Source organism: Nyctibius grandis, chromosome 6, assembly GCF_013368605.1.
Source record: "Nyctibius grandis isolate bNycGra1 chromosome 6, bNycGra1.pri, whole genome shotgun sequence".
NCBI classification, from domain to species: Eukaryota; Metazoa; Chordata; class Aves; order Nyctibiiformes; family Nyctibiidae; genus Nyctibius; species Nyctibius grandis.
This window is the reverse complement of record NC_090663.1, coordinates 33,464,923-33,480,206: the sequence shown is the minus strand read 5'-3', so window position 1 is coordinate 33,480,206 and position 15,284 is coordinate 33,464,923. Positions and strand designations below refer to the sequence as shown.

General features: G+C 38.9%; 1 protein-coding gene across 3 annotated transcripts in view; it reads left to right on the top strand.

Annotated features, from left to right (window-relative positions):
- The first annotated feature begins 216 nt into the window (after positions 1-216).
- DLC1 (DLC1 Rho GTPase activating protein) overlaps positions 217-15,284 on the top strand; it is a 272,781-nt gene continuing 257,713 nt past the window's right edge. The window contains exons 1-2 of one of the 3 annotated variants that reach the window (XM_068402769.1): positions 217-281; positions 1,139-1,182. The gene's annotated coding sequence lies outside the window, so the exon portion shown is untranslated. Of the gene's footprint in view, positions 282-1,054; positions 1,183-1,314; positions 1,338-15,284 lie in introns of those variants that run through there. The other 2 variants (XM_068402768.1, XM_068402770.1) reach the window with 2 other exon arrangements.

Genomic DNA, 15,284 nt, shown 5'->3' with positions numbered 1-15,284 from the left:
GTAATCCAGGTTCTCAGGCTGGAACAGCTAAGAGGAAGTCATTCAGAGGAGGCAGAAGAAAGCAGAAAAGATAAACAGATGATATTCGCTAAATTTGTATAGAGCAAAGGACGTAGATGCTGTGGGTTACTCTGGAGACGTGATTCAGGCACCCTGTCAAACTGGAACAAAGTAGTTACAAGTGTTTTATGTCAGCAAAATCCTAATATGATCAAGATGGAGTCTGTCCTTTTGCTTTTGCAGAGCTGGATTTGTGCGACTCTGGAGGATTCTCAGAAGAGGTAAATCAACATATACCACTGCTTGCAATATGACTGTGTTTAAATTGTAGCATTTATTTTCTCAGGTCCGGCTTATTCTCCTGAGTAGGAATACAATCCTAGCATGCGCGTGTAAACAGTATCTGTCTAACTGCATGTATTTTCTCGTCAGAATAGCACTAGACCCTTTGTCAATATGATGTGTTAATTGAGTTTAGACCGTGTTCTCTGCCTGTTTTTCACTACCTGGTGCAAAAGACCAAGCGTTTTGGAGACATTCTCCTGTTGTTCTGGATAACGGCTATCTTTGCACAAACATTAAAGATGCATAAAATATTTTTTCAAAGAAAAAAAACAGGAGGGGAGGGGTTTGAAAACACTTTTACATTATGTAACTGTAGCACAGATCTTCCCATTTGACAGAAAGAGCCCAGCATTAAACTGAATGTCTTGAAATGCTTCGTCTTGTCGTCTTTTTTCTTTCCCCCATCTCTGTGCGCTCTCTCTCTGGCGCAGGCAGGCAGGCTCGCTGTCTCTCTCTCTCCCTCTCCCTCTCTCTCAAAGGCAGGAAATACTTTTCAGGCAATCTGGGCCTGGTTGTTGAGGCCCCTTTCACAAAACATCAGTCTGAATTTAGTAGACAGAAGTCACTGGGAAAAGCTTGACAGGCTCATGCTTAGTTAAGGCTCCCTCAAGCTGCAGAGGGTGTTTTTGTTAGAATCACACATTGAGCAGAACTGCTTAGAATAGAGCAATGATCTCAGTAGCGAAATCTGAACTTCTATGCTAGCAGGAGCTAACTGGGACTGGGCTCTTTTGTTTGTTTGCTCCTTCATTTTGTTTTGTTGTTTGTTTTTTTTTTCTTTTATTGACCAAAGATTCTAGGGAGGTCATGTCCGAACTCCAGATTCTCTTCATCAAGGTAAGGCTGTCTTGGAATCTTTCTGTACTTTAAACTATTTAAAAAAAAAAAAAAAAAAAAAAAAAAGAAAGAAAGAAAAGAAAAATCAGCAAAGAAACAAGCAGTATCCAGCACTGGAGCTTTCTGCGTTCAGGACCTCAGCACTAAAACTGGAGGTAAAAAAAATGATAATCATTAAAAATGTACATTTAGTTGTAGACTGTGCCAATTCTGTTTATCAAAATGAGCCAGGTCTATGAAAAAATCTTGTGAATTTTTCTTCATATTTTAAAAAATATGCTTGATATGCTGAACTCTATTTATTTCCATTCATATATAAATAGAGCTGCATGGTCTTGCTTGGACATTAGATAGGAAAGGTAGACATGTGAATGATTTCTTTTTTCACCTCATTTGCCAACAGGAAGGGCATTTAGGGCAATGTTTTCTTCTCTCCCCCCACCTTCCCTTCCCTCCCCTCCAGCGGTAATGATGATGAGGAATGTTTTAGGTAGATATATCAGTTATACCTCTGCTGGGCTTGGTCTCTAGCCTTTTCTCAGACCTAGATGAAATTTGTGGCATAACTGACAATACATTCTTAAATGTGTATACTCTACAGATGAAATTCCAAGGTTTATTTCTTGGCATTAGTTAAATTAGGTTATTTTTAGTAACCTATGACTAGATACGCAGTTTGGGGTGTGCTGTGCTAGCATTTAGAAGAAGGAAAGCAAGATTCAGTAAATGTCATCTGACTATAATTTTTGGTGAAGATATATGAATTTACTCAGTCTTTTCCTTAACCTAGTAAACATTTAACTATTAAAAATAACAAGAATCTGCTGTGAAGGAGTTTAGGTGGAAATTCGAGATATTATCTTTAACTGATGTGTGAATGGAACTGCTGCTATTTTACATAGAGGCGTGATTTAATTATTAAATTGTTACGGACATCAGAAGCATTTTTCATGGCAATCTATGTAGTATCCTTTGTCTTCCTGAAAATCTGAAAGGACAGTTGTTGCTTATAAGTAATATGAGAATTTCTTTCTTTCTTATGTGCATCATTAAGGCTCCATATATTTATTGGCCAGATCGGTAACTAAACAGGAGTCATCTGTTCACTTATTTCAAGAAGTTTTTAGCTGTGCTTTTACTGAATATTGTTTCAGAATGATTGGAGAGTAATGAAATGACTTTGTGTGAAAGTACTTGAAGGACCAGTAAATACTCCAGAATAGAGTCAAATATCTCCTCTGCAATAGATTGAGAATTGTACACTTTACTGCCATTCAGGTGGAAGAAATTTGTTCATGGTGGTCAGAAGTGGCTCTGGGTTGTGGAGGGCATGGGTCTGAAGGGGACAGGGAACAGCTGGTAGGCAGTAAGTTGTCGCTGGGTATATTGTGGGGTGAATTTTAAAGTTGCAATCACTCGTATGATTATGGACAAGCCTTCTCCAGTTCGGTACCCTGAGCTGGCAGAGCTGTGGTAGATAGGTTGTGGGACTGAGAAGCTGAGAGGAATCTGAACGGCTGAGTCTCTGCATTACTCCCATGAAATTTGTGGTGAAACTTTGATGTCTCGAGGGATTTAGTATTAGCGGCTTTTACTGGACTGTATTCCCATACTAGTTCCTGCATGTGTGTATGTACTTAGTATTAGTGAGTACTCTAGTTAAACAGAAGAGAAAATACCAAATAATAAAAATAATTATTCCATACCAAGGGGCTCCTCCTTCTGCAGCACTGGCTTCTGTGTTTTAAAGGATATAATAACCTCATCTGACCTCATTTGCACATTGAAATACTTGACACCTGAAACAGTTGAACTATAGGGTAGAAAACAAAGTAGAACCTAGAAACTATTTTTTCATTTAACGCCGAAGTTTCTTATAGACTATAAGAAAATGTAACACAGATATCTCTCTATCTTTTTGATTTAGAAGGTTTATTTAAAAGTCCTGAAGAAAAATCACTGTTCAACTCTTGGTTCTACTTAGTCTAACTTCTCTGTTATGCTAACCTGTTTTTGTTTTTTAAGATATTGTGGTTCCAGAAAAAAACAATTCACAGAAAGTTTCCTCTCTAAAAAACCCTGAAAATTATTTTATAGATATATAGCAATAATGAACATGGAAAATGAACATCTAAAGTTATCAACCTTGCTCTGTTCCTTCAGAAATGTTCATCTTCTTAATTTGAAACAATAAAATAGCCCAAGTAGTTATATCAGATGAATCCTTTGAACAATTAAGCACATGAATTGAGGTCTGCAGCCTTAAGAAAAATTAATGCAAGTGGTTACATTCATGTCATAGAAATTATTCAGATAGCTTTCCTTCACCATAAATTTATGTACCTGCAAGCTTATTTTCTTTTGAATCTTGTACCTGTTGACCTCCATGTTAAATTCCATAATCAGAGCACTTGAACAAAATGAGTTCGTATATTTGGGCATAATTCATGAAGATCTCTGTAATACAAAGCAAAATGTATTTCCTCCCAAAATAAAATTAAAAGCAAAGATAACAGCTTGGGTAGACAGTTTTTGAATAAGCAAGGTTTATAGTAATTCTTTTAAATTGCTGACCCTAAAATAAATTTTTAAATTATTCTTTAGGTAGTGGAACAACAGAAGGATGCCCATTTTGGCTTTTTCATAAGTCTCAAAAGTTAATTCATTTTTATTTTTTTAATTGTCAGAAGTGTTAAGCTGAATTTTATATTTTTCTGTTGCTCTTAACATGAATTTTGTTGCTGAAATCTATCTTCTTTGATATAAATCATTCCTGATGAGGGCAGTAGTAGAAGTAGGAAGAGAACTTCCAGTTTTCTCTTTTCTCAGAAAGGAGATATATTTTAGAGTATTCTCTTTTTTTTTTTTTTTTTTAGTCATCTGGTTCCATTTTCTGTTGGTTGTTTGTCTGGAGAAAAAAATTAAAAGATGTTTTTTTATGTTGGTGTTCTGTTCCTTTTACAGGAGAAAAAGGAAAAAGACAAAAATGGAGTAACATAGGGACAAGAGCAATTGAAATAGCATATCCAGAAAGGCTAGATCTTGATTTCCTTCCTGATAGGAAAGAGCCTCTGGAGGTCCCTGGTCCAACCCCTCACTCAAAGCAGAGCCAACTAGAGCAGGTTGCCCAGGGCCTTGTCCACTTGAGTTTTAAATATCTCCAAAGATGGTGATCTGTGTGAATACTTAGTAAGGACTTTAATCTTGGCTGTGTACACAGGTGTATTTTTTATATATGTGTGTGTATATGTATATGTACATGTATACATATGTATGTTTATATATCTAAATAAATTATACCCCAAACCAAATTGGTATAAAATTTTCACATGCAAATCCTATGTATAGTAAGATTGTGAATATTATTTTTACAGAAATAATTACCAATATTGAATTTGAATATGTGGTTATTTTATCTCCCACCCTCTCGCTCACTCTTCATCAGCTCTAGGCCTTCCAGGGTAGGTACCATGTCTTATCAGTGAGATTTTTGTACAGTCTGTTGCACTAGATCTCAAGCATGACAAATAATCTTTAATGCTAGAATAAATAAAGGTTCCAACTTGAACATCACTGTGCTTGTGGAAAGTTTGCCTGATGATCCAAAATTTCACTTTGGATAAGGGGGAGTCAAAAAGAAAATTTCATTAGACTGAGAAGCGAGAAAAATCTAGAGTAGTATGGAGGATTGTTCCAACGTGTTGTTCTGGTAAAGGAGCTGAAAGAAAATGGAAGAGGCAAAATGAACCAGTGGGAAATTTGCCTAGCCAAAGCAGCTGGAGTTACATTATTATAGCTGTATAACTGCAACTTATTAAAGAGCATCCAACAACCTTACTTTTGTATTATTAGTATCTTTGCTAAGACCATCACAAAATATGAAGCTTTTTTCTTCTCCTCATGAACTTTCTCCTGCAAGACACAAACATGTAATGGACAAGGAAGACTTGTTTTGGATTCACTGGTTTAACCCTTCACTTCTGAGCAGTCCTGAGAGGCTCAATGCACTGCAAGTTGTACTGTAGATTCATTACACACTTTTTTGTCTGCAGCTAAATGGACAATAACCCTTTTCATTTTGCTTGAATTGTTTATCTCTGGATAACGCTGGTTTATAAGAGAGAGGTGACAGCTCTCAATAATATAGTGCACTAAAATAAGAAGTTTTTGCTGAAAGGATGGTCTCATAGAGTTGCACCCTCCACAGCAGAAGCTGCACTTGGAGGATTCCATGTGCAGAGACAAATCTACATTTTAATCCTGTTAAATACCTATGTGCAGGAGATGTCAGTGCCTTCCTGGCAACTTCCAAACCTTGAGTCACTGTCAGCTTAACTGGAAATAACTAAAGATTTTAAAAAAGCTTTTGCATGTCACGTGAGAATTGGTAGCTGGTAAAGGAAATAGACCTGAATTAGTTTTCAATTCGAGGGAACATATCTGCATGAGCTCAAGAGTCATCTGGTTTGTTTTTTTTTCCTGTACTCATGTACTCAAAAACAGTAATTTCTGGGGCTGGGTATGTCTTTCCAGGCAGGCTAGAGATGCTGAATAGAAGAGTATCATCATAAAAATGGGAGACCAGCTGATGAGTTTGGAATTGAGGTATCTCTGGAAAATATAGAATCACAGAATCACAAAATCAGTCAGGTTGGAAAGAGACCTCTGGGATCATCGAGTCCAACCATTGCCCTGACACCACCATGTCAACTAGACCATGGCACTAAGTGCCATGTCCAGTCTTGTCTTAAACACATCCAGAGATGGTGACGCCACCACCTCCCTGGGCAGCCCGTTCCAATGTCTAATGACCCTTTCTGAGAAGAAATGCTTCCTAATGTCTAACCTGAACCTCCCCTGGCAAAGCTTGAGGCTATGTCCTCTTGTTCTATCACTAGTTGCCTGGGAGAAGAGGTCGACTCCCACTCCACTACAACCTCCCTTCAGGTAGTTGTAGACTGCAATAAAGTCACCTCTGAGCCTCCTCTTCTCCAGGCTAAACAACCCCAGCTCCCTCAGCCGTTCCTCATAGGTCAGACCCTCCAGACCCTTCACCAGCTTGGTCGCCTTCCTCTGGACTTGCTCCAACACCTCAACATCTTTCTTGAAGTGTGGGGCCCAGAACTGGACACAGTACTCAAGGTGCGGCCTCACCAGTGCCGAGTACAGAGGGACGATCACTTCCCTAGACCGGCTGGCTACACTATTCCTAATAGAGGCCAGGATGCCATGGCCTTCTTGGCCACCTGGGCACACTGCTGGCTCATGTTTAGCCAGCTGTCGATCAGCATCCCCAGGTCTCTTTCCGATAGGCCGCTTTCTAACCACTCTTCCCCCAGCCTGTAGCGCTGCATGGGGTTGTTGTGGCCAAAGTGTAAGACCTGGCACTTGTTCTTGTTCTCATGCCGTTGGTCTCGGCCCATCTATCTAACCTGTCCAAATCCCTCTGTAGGGCCTTCCTACCGTCCAGCGGATCGACACTCCCACCCAGCTTGGTGTCATCTGCAAATTTGCTGAGGGTGCACTCAATCCCTACATCTAGATCATCTATAAAGATATTGAACAGCACCGGCCCCAGAACTGAGCCCTGGGGAACACCGCTAGTGACCGGCTTCCAGTTGGACTTTGCCCCATTCACCACCACTCTCTGGGCTCAGCCATCCAGCCAGTTTTTAACCCATTGAAGAGTCCACCCATCCAAGCCCTGGGCAGCCAGTTTGTCTAGGAGGATGCTGTGGGAGACAGTGTCGAATGCCTTACTGAAGTCTAGATAGACTACATCCACAGCCCTGCCCTCATCTACTAAGCAGGTCACTTTGTCATAGAAGATCAGCTTGGTCAAGCAGGACCTGCCTTTCATGAATCCATGTTGGCTGGCCCCAATGCCCCCATTGTCCTGCATGTGCTGTGTAATGGCACTCAGGATGATCTGTTCCATCACCTTGCCTGGCACCGAGGTCAGGCTGACAGGCCTATAGTTCCCTGGATCATCCTTCCCAGCCTTCTTGTAGATGGGCATTACATTTGCTAATTTCCAGTCATCTGGAACTTCTCCAGTTAACCAGGACTGCCAGTAGATAATAGAGAGTGGTTTGGCAAGTTCATGTACCAGTTCCTTCACTATGGAGAAAAGTCTATTGACTATGACTATAACAGTCATATTCACATTATGACTATTATAGAGGCAGAGAGAAAGGGGATAAAGAGGTGAGATACAAACACCCTGTACACAAGTCCTTTGAAAGATAAGCTTCCAGAATTCTGAAATAAGAATATTATAATGGAAAATGGTCAATGGCAAGGTTTTGTTCCGATGCAGACTTTTTTGCCCCCAATTTCACCAACTTGGGAAATAAACTAAATTTTTACATTCCCTTCCTTGAAGGAAGTGGACTTAATTGAATCCTTCAGTGCACTTTCAAACACTTAGTGTGCACTACACGTTATTTCTCTCTCTAGTTTCAAAGAAATACCTGACCTGGTACAGCAGTCATTTTGATTAATTTTTGGTTTCACATCTTCAGTTACATTCCAGAAATACTTGCTCAGTTTGCTTTCAGTACTTTTTTACAGGTGCATCAAAATGGGATTCCAAGTGACACTGTTATTGGTTCATTCCCATCAAAAGCACAGCCATCTCAGTAGTCATTCTCTCTAGATGCTTTATCAATAGGACAAAATAATTTTCAACACTTTATGTACAAAGTATATGCATAATAACATCAAAAATACTTTTTAGTCCTTTCTACACCAGGAATTAAATCATGCCCCTTACTGTTCAGTAAGAGGACTGGTTGCCAAAAGTCATTGTCCATAGTGCCTCAGATTTCATAGCTCATGGCTATAACAAGCACCAGCAGCTTTTCTTTAAATGGAAACACTATATTAGAACCTTAAATCTGAAAGGCATCAGGAATACAATCTGGTTAATTTGTATTGTTTTCAAAAGGACTGCCTGTAGCTAGAAAATTAGTGTTTTAATGGAGTTGGCTAGAAAATGGGATTTCTTCCATCCTGGGAAAAAAAAAAAAAAAAAAAAGAAAAAAAGGTTTGGGAAAAAATTATCCAAATTGAGGACCAAAAATAATAGCCACAGTTTTCTGGGTTGCTATGTCCTATGGGATGGCCTTTTCTCATTTCACGTCTACTTTTCAAGACGCTTCCAGTCAAGGGAGGGGGGAAAGGAAGTTTAAGGAATCTGCCAAGTACGTTGTTTTTTCCGTTCTCTGGGAATGCAGAGCAGAAATTATTTTGAGAGAGGATTGTAAGGGCAATGAAACTTCCATATAGAAGACCTCCATTTTGGAAAAAGAAAAAAAAAATTCCATTAAGGAAAGAAAAACCTGTGCAAAAAGAAGAGTCCAAACCTTTACATCTTAGATTACTTTTCTTATTCCAAAGAAATGAGCAATTTATATTATGTTGAAATCAAGATGGCATAATATCTTTCAGACTACTAAATTTTGAAGTCCAGTAGACTCACAAATCAGAATTGCTAGATATCATGGCTCTGATTTTCTTCTAAAATATTCCATGCTAGGAATGCCTTTTGGCTTAAAACCTCTTCTCTTTCTAGTGGTCAGAATTGAATTATAATTGAATAATGAATTGAATTCTAGTGGTCATTGAATTATAATTCAATGGCTGTTGTCACTCTGAGAGGATGCTGTGCTGAAGGTGATGGATTATCATAACAGCTAATAAGAATTTAATGATGTTCATTAATATATTAAAGTGCCATTAACAAAATTACAGTAAAGTAGTATAATTACACTATAAATACTTGAAAAAATAGTATTTCTCTGTTTTATTCACTGTTCATCAATAACGAATAGTACAAAAACATAAAGTTGGGTATTTTAAAGTGTCTTTTAAATTGTTTTTTATTTTATAATTAAATTGGGTGTACATAATATAGATCTTAAGTAAGCCTGGATAACTGTGGATCAGTTTGGATCCTATCATTTCCCCTTTCTCATCCTTGAGGAAGAGGCTCACTTGATCTGAGGCTCAGCACTGGAAATGAACCAAATACAAATGCAACCAAGCTAAAACCCGCTGTAATCACATGTTGGCTACAAGTAAAATCCCCTAGTATGATGATGAGCACTGGTAATGCAGCTACTTTTTGTGAAGGAATACAAAGTAAAGCAACTGCATGCTGTTTTATGGTTTCTAGCAATAAATTAAAGCCTATTAACAAAGTTTGGGATCATACCTTAGGAACCAATAATATTTTCACAAAACAAGCAAGAATTTGGATGTCTCTGAACAAATAACTTGCCAACTTAACTTTATAGTTTGGGGCATCTAATGTATTGAGATCTTATAATGCTGCCGGACAGTATCACAATTTTTGTTAAATGTCTTTTAAAGAATGGATGTTAACAACCTTAACAGTATTACACGTTTTCCCTGACAGTAAACTATAATGAGCATATCTGATATATGTCAGAATCTATAAAGGACAAAAGAAAAAAAGCTTGCTAAAGGGATAATGAAACTGATCCCCACAGGAAAGAGGAAATCCTTATCAAGTCACAAGAATGACTTCAGGTATATGGCTTGATTAACTTCTTGTGTGGTTTTTCTTCTGTCAGAAATCACAAACTTTTTGCGGTGTATAATTTATATTTACTATACATTATAGTATAGTATTTCTTTACATGTATAAGCAAAAAAAAAAACTTCTGTTTTAATATTTCTGCTTTCTCTTTCTACTTTGGTCCTCTGCAAGTTGCTGTAGTATGAGGCACAATGAATGAATGTATGAGGCACAATGTAGTATGAGGCACAATGAATGAAACAATCTTCATGATACTGTTGATTTTTATATGTCTCTAAGTCCTCTCTTTCCCAAGTAGGAAATCTTAGCCTATTTCATGGCTCCTCACATAGAAGATGTATCATACTTTTCATTCTCTTTATTGTTTGTTGCTATGCATTTTCCTGCTCCATTTCTCTTTCTGAGATGAAATTACCATAACTGCACAGAATTTTCAGTTCATGGCCTGATGAGAACTTAGAAAATATTATTATGCCACTATATACTCAGTCTCTCTTTTGCCTATTGTGCTACATACTTTCTAATCTTCACTGAGCTTGAACTTCAGTTCCAGATTACCAGCCACAGTGATTCTTAGTTTGGGGTTTTTTTTCCTGATTGGTAGCAGATATCATAGAGACTTTTATTATGCATTTATAGTTAGAATAATTTTTTTATAACTGCATACCATTATATTTATTGGCACGGAATTTCATATGCAATTTTATCTCCTAGCTCTCCACTGCAATTAGGTCCCTCTGTATCATTAACAAATATGGTCATTTCACTGCTTTTCTCCTTCTGAATAACGTAAAAAGCAAAGGTTCTAATAGCTGCTTTGCAAATCTATTGATAGTCTCCCTCTTCATAAAAAAAAAAAAAGAATCATATATTCTCACTTTTGGTTCTCCGTTTCCTTTTTTTTTATTTTTAAATTTTCATTCTTCATTAGATTTTCAGCAAATTTACTGCATATGGAGATCAGACTTGCAAGCGTATAGTTCAGGACCAAGTGGTCATTATTTGATTTGATTTTAAAACCAGCTTTTGATGCATCCCACCATTGCTCGCAGCACCCCAAGGCTGAGTGTGCAGGGCAATTCCCCCTGTTCCTTCAGCCTTTTCATTTCGTGGAGATATCACCCCTGAGGCTTAGTAAGGAGATGGGGATTTGTGGGCCAAAAATCCCTCTGCTGCTTCTTTCTTTTCATGTTAAGAGAGAAAAAGTGTCTCTCTCTTACCCTAGAAAGGCTGTACTTCCAACACCTACTCTGAGCCCTGGTCAGGATCCCTTCTGGTTCTCTGCATCTCCCTCTTCAATTAAAACGCATCTCTGACTCCAAAGATATTTGCCATTAGTTTGGAAGAACATCCCTCTTGCAGCTCCCTAGATTTCCACCCTCTGCCTTCAAGGCATCATAATTGTCCCCTTTTGTTCCCGTGTAGGGTATGTGCTGGTAGAAATGTTTGTGTTGCACTTAGTTCATACCTCTGTAATAAACACTGATACCAAAGCCACACTGTCCAATGCAGTGCATCCTTCTGGTGTGTTTTGAAGGCACAATGCAATATCATTCCAATGCTAGTATTTGAGAGTGTTTCATAAGTGGGTGGTTTTTTTTAATATTGTCTTATTTTAAAGTATTTTACCAGAAAATAAGGACCAAGAATAATTCCAGAAAGCACTGTTTATTATAGTTCATATGGTAGAATGTCACACTGTCATGTTGCAAAGAAATATTTCATTTAAAAAAATACGATTTTCTGTGAAATAAAATGACTATATTTTGTCCATAGCTGTTATTCATTCTCCTTCTTTTAGAAAACTTTTGGGATTGGCACTTGTTGTATTAGAGTATCACCAAAAACTTAGCCTATGGCTTTTACTAATCCTAAATAAGGTAATGTATCATTCAGTTCTTATCCATCTAAGACTGTATTATAAATACTTTCAGAAACTCTCCCTATCTGTGTGGCTTTGTATGCACCAGATTATTAAGTCGCTGAAATACTTCCATTTGGATAGTTATAGCTGAGCCAAACTGTTAGCAAAATTTGTATTAATTATCTCACAGGTGACAACAACTTCTGTCAGGAGACAACCTATGATCCTAAATGTTATGTATCCAACATGGCTGCTAGTATTACCTTCTCAGAAAAAAAAAAATCAATCAACAAACAAAGTGTAAGGAAAGATAGGGGATGGGATTTTTAGTTTTTGTCATTCACTTCACTTTTAATACTTTTTGTCTTGAAAGCCTACAGAATGAAGAAGAGAAAAATTTTAGGTGAGCAGTGTCTAGTAAGCTGTACTCTCTCTATAGTTATATGGATTGCATTGATTTGAGCCCTTTAAAAATAATTTTTAAAGCAGAGCCATATATACAACATACCTGAGTCAGTCAGTTTTAATATACCTATTTGTCTTACTGGAGGCAGGACTTCCTTAGCTTTTCTTGAAAAATGGGAATATCAAGTATGCATACTTTCATAGAAGCCCCAACTCTTCTGTTGGAGCCAATGGGACTTGGGCTATAGATTTCAGTCAAGTATTAATTACTTACCACCTTTCACTGCTACACAAAGACTCTATTTCTATTTCTATTTCTTTTCATTTATTCATGGGCGAAAACAAACAGGAAAAGATCTCAAAGGAAAGGGCAACTACCATGTGAAAAGACACTATTGGGCTATATTTGTGTTTATCTGTCAGCAACAGCTATATAACTGACCTGTGTTCACATTTATAACATATAAGTGTATCGCATGCATACACCTGCAAACCCTACCATTAACATTTATATGAAAGATTTCAACTCTTTTACGATTTCATTCTGAAGAAATACTTGTCTTAAAAGTACATTTTTTCTGATTTTTAGAATAAAGGTGTAAATATTTTCAAAATAGTTATTCATTCAAACAGGTTTTAATATTTGATCTTATATAATTATCTTTTATATATAAAAGCAATTAGGAAAAATACACCTGGTATTTACTAGATTAATTACCCTACAACAAATAATCCTTATATTACTATTCTAGGACATCCAGGTTTAGAACGGCCTATACCTATGCACTACAAAGGCTGTTTATATAGAAACTGCAGACAAGGTGAGCCTCCATGTCAGTAAAATCCGAAGGGTGGTATATATCCAGGAAAAAAAGAGAAGGAAGGATTGTAAATTCTAAAACAGGAGATATTTTGAAATAACTAGCTGAGTGAAGATCCAGAGGCTTATGTTTTATCTCGAATTATTTGTAAACAACATTCTGTCTCAGAGCTTGGTATGGAGTTACTGAGAGAGCTGAATGTAAGCCAGACCAGGAAGATGTGATCTGAGTTTATAGGAAACAGACCCTGTTCACTCAGACTTCCTTAAACAAAGTTTGCTGACTGGGGTCACAGACCAACGAAGATAAAATAATGATAACAAAATAAATATTTCTGCTTGATCTCTGTTGCTTACATATGCCTGCTATGTAAAAAATTTAATGAAACAGTCTTTCATCTCTGTGTAAGTTCATAATCTAACATTTTGCCTTATTTTTTTCACAGAAAATATTTGCATCCCCTGTAAAGCATTAGCAAAACCTGAATTCCACTGGCAGGATGGCAGGGCTTGTACTGCCTGGGCCACCCTCTCTGAAACTCTCCTGCCACTTATACTTAGTCAACTCTCCCATATTCTATGTAACTTTCTCCCGTCCAAAACATTTCTATTTATTGCGATGTAGAGGAGGTCATGCATGGTGCAATGAATTGTCAGTGTGATGGATCTGGTGGGGCCAGCAGGGATGTCAGACCTGGGTCAGTGACTGTCCTTGCCTTGGCCAGCCAGAGATGCCACCGGGGTGTCCTCCTGCATGGCAACTGACATAAAAGACAATAAAAAATGTTTCTATAAATACATTAGCAACAAAAGCAGGGCTAAGGAAAATCTCCATCCTTTATTGGATGTGGGGGGGAAACATAGTGACAAAGGATGAGGAAAAGGCTGAGGTGTTTCTTGCTTCCTTTGCCTCAGTCTTTGATAGTAAGACCCATTGTTCTCTGGGTACCCAGCCTCATGAGCTGGAAGACAGGGACAAGGAGCAGAACAAAGCCCCCATAATCCAAGGGGAAATGGTTAGTGACCTGCAACGCCACTTAGACACATACAAGTCTATGGGGCCAGATGGGATCCACCCAAGGGTACTGAGGAAACTGGTGGAAATTCTCACCAAGTTACTTTCAATCATTTATCAGCAGTCCTGGCTAACCAGAGAGGTCCCAAGTGACTGGAAGTTAGCAAATGTGACACCCATCTACAAGAAGGGCTAGAAAGAGGATCTGGGGAACTACAGGCCTGTCAGTCTGACCTCAGTGCCGGGGAAGGTTATGGAGCAGATCATCTTAAGTGCTATCACGGGGCATGTACCAGACAAGCAGGTGATCAGGCCCAGTCAGCATGGGCTTATGAAAGGCAGGTCCTGCTTTACTAACCTGATCTCCTTCTATGACAAGGTAACCCGCTTATTGGATGAGGGAAAGGTTGTGGATGTTGTCTACATAGACTTTAGTAAAGCCTTTGACACTGTCTCCCACAGCATTCTCCTGCAGAAAATGGCTGCTCATGGCTTGGACAGGCGTACTCTTTGCTGGGTAAAAAACTAGCTGGATGGCCGGGCCCAAAGAGTTGTCATGAATGGAGATAAATCCAGTTGGCGGCTGGTCACAAGTGGTGTTCCCCAGGGCTCAGTATTGGGGCCAGTTCTCTTTAATATCTTTATCAATGATCTGGACGAGGGTATCAAGTGCACCCTCAGTAAGTTTGCAGATGACGCTAAGTTGGGTGGGAGTGTTGATCCGCTGGAGGGTAGGAAGGCTCTGCAGAGGGATCTGGACAGGCTGGATTGATGAGCTGAGGCCAACTGTGTGAGGTTCAATTAGGCTGTGTTGGGTCCTGCACTTGGGTAACAACAGCCCCATGCACCGCTACAGGCTTGGGGAAGAATGGCTGGAAAGCTGCCTGCTGGAAAAGGACCTGGGGGTGTTGATCAATACCCAGCGGAATATGAGCCAGCAGTGTGCCCAGGTGGCCAAGAAGGCCAACAGCATCCTGGCTTGTATCAGAAATAGTGTGGCCAGCAGTACTATGGAAGTGATTGTCCCCCTGCACTCAGTACTGGTGAGGCTGCACCTTGAATACTGTGTTCAGTTTTGGGCCCCTGACTACAAGAAAGACATTGAGGTGCTGGAGAGAGTCCAAAGAAGAGCAATGAAGCTGATGAAAGGTCTAGAGCACAAGTCTTATGAGGAGCGGCTGAGGGAACTGGGGTTGTTTAGTCTGAAGAAAAGGAGGCTGAGGGGAGACCTTGTTGCTGTCTACAACTACCTGAAAGGAGGTTGTAACAAGGCGGGTGTTAATCTCTTCTCACAAGTAACAAGAGATAGGACGAGAGGAAATAGCCTTAAGTTGTGCCAGGGGAGGTTTAGGTTGGCTATTGGGAAAAATTTCTTCACGGAAAGGGTTATCAAACATTGGAACAGGTCTGCCCAGGGAAGTGGTGGAGTCAC